The sequence below is a fragment of the Ranitomeya imitator genome, chromosome 5, assembly GCF_032444005.1.
Source record: "Ranitomeya imitator isolate aRanImi1 chromosome 5, aRanImi1.pri, whole genome shotgun sequence".
Taxonomy (NCBI): domain Eukaryota; kingdom Metazoa; phylum Chordata; class Amphibia; order Anura; family Dendrobatidae; genus Ranitomeya; species Ranitomeya imitator.
The window spans coordinates 396,138,191-396,146,219 of NC_091286.1; positions in this window are offsets into that span (position 1 = coordinate 396,138,191).

Genomic DNA, 8,029 nt, shown 5'->3' on the forward strand with positions numbered 1-8,029 from the left:
TGGACCACATTACATTTGAAGTCACTTTGAGGGGTCTATATGATAGAAAATACCCAAAAGTGACACTATTCTAAAAACTGCACCCCTCAAGGTGCTCAAAACCATATTCAAGAAGTTTATTAACCCTTCAGGTGCTTCACAGGAATTTTTGGAATGTTTAAAAAAATATGAACATTTAACTTTTTTTCACAAAAAATTGACTTCAGATCCAATTTGTTTTATTTAATAATGATAACAGGAGAAATTGAACCACAAAAGTTGTTGCACAATTTGTCCTGAGTACGCTGATACCCCATATGTGGGGGTATACCACTGTTTGGGCGCATGGCAAATTTTGGAAGGGAAGGAGCGCCATTTGACTTTTCAGTTCAAAATTTGCTGGAATTGAGATCGGACACCATGTCGCGTTTGGAGAGCCCCTGATGTGCCTAAACAGTGGAAACCCCCCACAAGTGACACCATTTTGGAAAGTAGACCCCCGAAGGAACTTACCTAGATGTGTAGTGAGCACTTTGAACCCCCAAGTGCTTCACAGACGTTTATAATGTAGAGGCGCAAAAATAAAAAATCATATTTTTTTCACAAAAATGATCTTTTCGCCCCCACTTTTTTATTTTCCCAATAGTAGCAGGAAAAAGTGGACCCCAAAAGTTGTTGTGCAATTTGTCCTGAGTATGATAATACCCCATATGTGGGGGTAAACCACTGTTTGGGTGCATGGCAGAGCTCGGAAGAGAAGGAGCGCGGTTTAACTTTTCAATGCAAAATTGTCTGGAATTGAGATCGGACGCCATGTCGCATTTGGAGAGCCCCTGATGTGCCTAAACAGTGGAAACCCCCCACAATTGACATCATTTTGTAATGTAGACCCCCTAAAGAACTTATCTAGATGTGAGATGAGCACTTTGAACCCCCAAGTGCTTCACAGAAGTTAATAATGTAGAGCCGTAAAGATAAAAACTCATATTTTTTTCCCAAAAATGATCTTTTTGCCCCCAATTTTTTTCCCAAGGGTAACAGGTTAAATTGGACCCCAAAAGCTGTTGTGCAATTTGTCCTGAGTACGCTGATACCTCTCATGTGGTGGGGGAACCACCGCTTCGGTGCATGGCAGAGCTTGGAAAGGAAGCCGTTTTAGAATGCACACTTTGATGGAATGGTCTGCGGGTGTCACGTTGCTTTTGCAGAGCCCCTGATGTACCTAAACATTCGAAACCCCCCACAAGTGACCCCATATTGGAAGCTAGACCCCCTAGGAAACTTATCTAGATGTGTTGTGAGAACTTTGAACCCCCAAGTGTTTCACTAAAGTTCATAATGTAGAGCCGTGAAAATAAAAAATCATTTTTTCCCACAAAAAGGATTTTTTAGCCCCCAATTTTGTATCTTTCCAAGGGTAACAGGCGACATTGGACCCCAAAAGTTGTTGTCCAATTTGCCTTGAGTACACTGATACCCCATATGTGGGAGAAAACTACTGTTTGGGCACACGTCGGGGCTCGGAAGGGAAGTAGTGACGTTTTGGAATGCAGACTTTCATGGAATGGTCTGCGGGCATCATGTTCAATTTGCAGAGCACCTGATGTGCCTAAACATAAAAAACACAAGTGACATTATTTTGGAAACTACACCCCCCAAGGAACTTATCTAGATGTGTTGTGAGAACTTTAAACCCACAAGTGTTTCACTAAAGTTTATAACGTAAAGACGTGAAAAGAGAAAATCATTTTTTTCCCACAAAAAATGGTTTTTAGCCCCCAATTTTGCATTTTTCCAAGGATAACAGGTGACATTGGACCCCAAAAGTTGTTGTCCAATTTGTCCTGAGTACACTGATGCCCCATTTGTGGGGGTAAACCACTGTTTGGGCGCACGGCAGAGCTAAGAAAGGAAGGAGCACCGTTTTACTTTTTCAACGCAAACTTGGCTGGAATTGAGATCGGACACCATGTCGCTTTTGGAGAGCCCCTGATGTGCCTAAATAGTGGAAACCCCCCAATTCTAACTCCAACCCTAACCCCAACACACCCCTAATCCAACACACCTCTAACCTTAATCCCAACCCTAACCCTAACCACACCCCTAACCCTGACACACCCCTAACCCTAATCCCAACCATAAACCCAATCCCAGCTGTAAGCGTAATCCAAACCTTAACCCCAACTCTAGCCCCAACCCTAACTTTAGCCCCAACCCTAACCCTAACTCTAATGGGAAAATGGAAATAAATACATTTTTTTATTTTATTATTTTTCCATAACAAAGGGGGTGATAAAGAGGGGTTTGATTTCCTATTTAGAGTGGATTTTATATCAGGTTTTTATGTTTGGCAGCTGTCACACACTAAAAGACACTTTTTATTGCAAAAAATAGTTTTTGCATCACCACATTTTGAGAGCTATAATTTTTCCATATTTTGGTCCACAGAGTCATATGTGAGGTCATGTTTTTTGCGGGACAAGTTGAGGTTTTAATTGGCACCATTTTCGGGCACATGACATTTTTTGATCGCTTTTTTTTTCAATTTTTGGGAGGCAGAATGATCAAAAACCAGCAATTCATGAATAATGGACGTGCGCTAACGATGTGCTGTCATTGAGTGACGGACCCGAGACATAGGCTGCAGCGTTTCCGGGTCCGTCACTGCTAGCGCACTGCTAGCGCAGATGGAGCTAGCAGATGCTCCATCTGCGCTAGCGCAGTGCCAAAGTCGGCACTTGCGTTAGTGCAGTCCATTTAACGGATGTGTTGAACGGACTGCACAATGCAAGTGTGAACCTAGCCTAAGGGTGGCTCTCTGCTCTCCTGATTTTACTACAGAGCTGTGTGTGGTTATAAGGGCTTATTTCCATTTGCGAGAAACACGTCCGTGTCTCGCATGTGGAAACGAAGCTCTGGTGCCGACACTCCAGAGCGGAGCGTGCAGCCGCATAGCAACACATGCAGCCGCACGCTCCGCTCCGGAGTGCCGGCACCAGAGCTTCGTTTCCACATGCGAGACACGGACGTGTTTCTCGCAAATGGAAACAAGCCCATAAGTGACATATCTGCAGGTTCCTTTCACTGCTTTAGCTTCCATCTCACACACAGCCAGTGTTGCAATACAGCAGAGCTATTGGAACTGCAGCAAATGTGTTTTTATAGAGACAAAGTTCAGTTCTACTGTTCTGTGTTAGTTACAGCACCTTGAAAAAGTATTCATAGTCCATTAATTTTTCCACATTTTTTAAAATTACACTTACAAACTTAAATGTATATTTTTGGGATGTTATGACACTCAGAAGTCTTGTCTTCAGATGTAATTATAACCTGAATCTGGAGGAACCTATCTGATGATGGATCAATATCATCTGCCACACTGCACTGTCTTTTCTCAGGGAATATCCAAAGATATATTTGTAATATCTCTGTAAAGTGTTTTGCAGTACTATGCACAATAGGCTATTTTATGCAGTGATAATTGAATTCTAATATTGTTTGTACTGTATTTAGGCTACTCTACATTATTACCCTGTGAGCAACACCACCTTGGTGAAGACCATAAAATAGCGCAAAATAAAAAGGCTCATCTCTCTGGAACTGAATGATGAATTTAAAAAAATAAATAAAATAAAAACGTAATACTCAGGATCAAGGGAATTAAAATAACAACAGTAACTACTTCCGCTCAAACACTGATTAAGGGTGTATTCAGTTAATCCCGTTATCCCCGAGAGTGGTTAACACATTAATGACCAGGCCAATTTTTACAATTCTGACCAATGTCCCTTTATGAGGTAATACCTCTGGAACGCTTCAATGCATCCCGCTGATTCTGAAAAGGTTTTGTCGTGACATATTGTACTTCATGTTAGTTGTAATATTTATTTCATATGACTTGTGTTTATTTGTGAAAAAAACGGAAATTCGGTGAAAATTGTAAAAATGTCGCAATTTTCCAACTTTGAATTTTAATGCCCTTAAATCACAGAGATATGTCACACAAAATACTTAATAAATAACATTTCCCACATGTTTACTTTACATCACCACAATTTTGGAACCAAAATTTTTTTTCGTTAGGAAGTTATAAGGGTTAAAAGTTGACCAGCAATTTCTCATTTTTACAACAAAATTTTTTTTAGGGACCACATCACATTTCAAGTCACTTTGAGGGGTCTATATTATAGAAAATACCCAAGTGTGACACCATTCTAAAAACTGCACCCCTCAAGGTGCTCAAAGCACATTCGAGAAGTTTATTAACCCTTCAGGTGATGCAAAATTCCATAAAATAAATAAATTACTTTGGTAGCAAGTAATACCTGCTTGGATAAATTTAAATCTGTTTTCACAGTACTTATTAAGAGCTCAGCAATCAATCTAAATAGTCAATATACCGTACAATCCCAGCTCTCCACCTACACTGAAAATGTTAGTGATGTTGTGGACCCATAACCAAAGCCCTGACCTTAAACAGCCTGAAACTTTAGTCACTGGGAGGTTTCTGCTTAGTCACATATGTGATCCGCTCCTGAGTAAGATTTACGCATGTACCCAGATGTTAAATTCCCTGAAATTACAATCTGATCAAATCTACTGTTTTGTAATATAATTTCTAGAGATTTTTTAGCAGTCCATGGCCTGTATTTTATAATTACAAATGTTAGTAAAATAATTGATCACTGAAATGTAGGTCCATAAATAGGTATACCTAATTGATGAACAGTTTGTATCAACGTAAGCATTTTCATACATTAGTTTATCACATCTATTAATAAATCATGTGGAGCTACTCCACTTAATACACACAAAAAGCATGACATTAGTCAAATGAATATTGTTGCCTTAAAATCAGTCTATCTGATTAGCGACTGAGGCTACTTTCACACATCAGGTTTTCGCTGTCAGGCTCAATCCAGCGAATTTTGAAAAAACTTGGTCCGGCGAAATTTTCCGCCTATCCGTTTTTTTCTCATAGACTTGTATTATCACCGGATTGCATCGGATGCAAGGCTGTATTTGCCACTAGGCACTTGAGGGCACTTTCCTAGGGTGAGACGATGCGGGGGGCAGCTCCTGAGCAAGTTTTTTTTCAGTTTTTTTATTAAAGTCCAGGGTCACCTTCCGACTGCCCACCCCGTCCCACCAAATCCCCCTGACCGAACGCCTGTCCCTGTCCCCCCACACCTCCCCCCGACCGCCCACCTCCTTGAGACGTCATACACACTTACTCCAGCGATGCCTGGTCTCAGCGCCGGCAGTTCGTCCTGTGTGAGCGGTCACGTGGTACCGCTCATTAAGGTGATAAATATGGACGCATATTCATGACCTTAATGAGCGGTACCACGTGACCGCTCACGCAGGAAAAAGGTGCTGCCCCGGGACAGAAATGGAGGAATGTTCGGCGCGGTGTGGAAAAGTTGAGTATGACAGCCAGGGAGGACAGGGGGAGGATGAAGGAGGACACGGAGCGGAGCCATGAAGATGGGAGCGGGGAGCCGATGAGCCATGTATACAGGGAGGGGGAGATGAGCCATGCAAGATGGGACCGGGGAGCCGATGAGCCATGCATACAGGGAGGGGGAGATGAGTCATACATACAAGGAGGGGAGAGATGAGCCCTGCATACAGGAGAGGGGAGATGAGCCATGCATACAGGGAGGGGGGAGATGAGCCCTGCAAGATGAGAGCGGGAAGCCGATGAGCCATGCATACAGGGGGGAGATGAGCTATACATACAGAAGGGGGGAGATGAGCCATTCATACAGGGAGGGTGGAGATGAGCCATGCATACAGGGAGGGGGGAGATGAGGCATGCATACAGGGAGGGGGTGAGATGAGCCATGCATACAGGAAGGGAGGGGGGAGATGAGCCATGCATACTAGATGGGAGGGGGGAGATGAGCCATGCATACAAGATGGGAAAGGGTTGGGCCATTATATTGTATGGAGCATCATATGTGGTCATTATACAGTATTGATCATCATGTGAGGTCATTATACAGTATTGAGCACCATGTGATTGATGCACCATACAGTATTGATGCACCATACAGTATGGAGCATCATCTGTGGCTATTATACAGTATGGAGCATCATGTGTGGTTATTATATAGTATTGAGCATCATGTGGGACCATTATACAGTATTGAGCATCATGTGGGGCCATCATACAGTATTGAGGATCATGTGGGGCCATTATACAGTATGGAGCATCATGTGTGGCTATTATACAGTATGGAGCACTGTGTGGCCATTATACAGTATTGATAATCATATGTGGCCATTATACAGTATGGAACATCATGTGGGGTCACTATACAGTATGGAGCATCATGTGTGGATATTATACAGTATGGAGCACTGTGTGGCCATTATACAGTATTGAGCATCATGTGGGGCCATTATACAGTATGGAGCATCATGTGTGGCCATCATACAGTATGGAGCATCATGTGTGGCCATTAAACAGTATGGAACATCATGTTTGGCCATTATACAGTATGGAGCACTGTGTGGCCATATTTTTTTTTGCTTATAATTATTGTTTATGAAACTGTGATCAGCAGTGCTAAATGGGTGTGGTTGGGACGTGGATATGGGTGTGACTAGTTGTGAAATGGGTGTGGTCAGAGGTGTGGCCTAAAATTTGCAGTGGTGCGCTAAGAGCACCGCAAACTTTATCCCTCTTTCACCTCCTTCAAAAGTTAGGAGGTATGGTACCGCATTTGCCGGATCACAGCAAGTGCCACAAATGTCCGCAAATCCCATAGGGAATGAATGAGGCCAAACGCAGTGTTGCAGTAAGTGATCCGTTACGCGGCAGATGCGGAAAAACTGCTGGATCTGCTGCAAAAGGCTACTTTCACATCAGCGATTTTTGCCAAAAGTCACTGCCGATAGTGTCATACTCACCAATGGGGGAGGCAGCACTAAAAGTGCCTAGGGCAGCATAAACTCTAAATATGGCCCTGACTGGATGGCCTCACGGTTAGTCCATTTTTCGCCGGATGCGGCAAAAATTGGTTTTACGGCATTTGGAAAAAACTTACACAGTAACATTTTTTGTCTGTAGCGAAAAACTGAACAGCGCCAGATCTGGCACCTTCCGGCTTTTCCTAGAATGGAAGCCTATGGACGCCGGATCCGTCAAATGAGGTTTTTTTTTTAACTGAGCATGCTCCAATATTTTTGGGATCCTATTAGCTGGATCAGCTAGTCGGATCCATCGAAAAATGGATCCGTTGCATCAGTTTTTCACAATCTGCGATGGATCAGTTTTTTCAGAATTCGCCGGATTGAGCCTGACGGCAAAAAACTGACGTGTGAAAGTAGTCTACCAGGTCCCATGGTTGCCAGAAGAACATATGTGCAGATGTGCAGAGCCTTGACATCACAGCCCCATACACTCGTTTTGTGGCCATATGGGGGCACTGTAGCTCAGCTCCAATTGAAGAGGTGTAGACACCTCAATAAGTTTGTAGCATAGGCTGTCTGTGCACATCAAATTGAAATATATTTCAGTATTGGTGGTCAAGCCCCTCTGGTTAAATCCTAAAAAAGCTTTGAGAGAAGTGTAAAGTTGAAAAAGGTGTGTTTCTTTGTGTAAAAAGAGCTTTGCACTAAAATGTGTGATTCTTTTATCACTATAAAACGGTATGAATAAATCTCCAATATTACTCCCATAGTAAGGTTTAGGTGTGTTCAGTTCTAATTATGGCCCTTATGTCATCAACTGAAGCGTACATTCCAGCCTTTAACGTATGGGTCATATGTGCTGTCATCTCCTTGACATTTTAAGAGGTCATCCATAGCCAAAGCATTGGGAAACAGCTTGCTTTGATGACCTATATTTGGAAAATAGACAAACAGAAGAAGTGAATGAACAGAGCAGAATACAGAGTATGTGATATATAAAGCTTACATTTAAATAAAACATTTATGAATATAGTATATATATAGGCAACATTGGGCAAAATATGCATATATTGCATATACATCATGGATTTTACGATACAAGGAATCAAGCTTCTTTTGAGTGAATCAG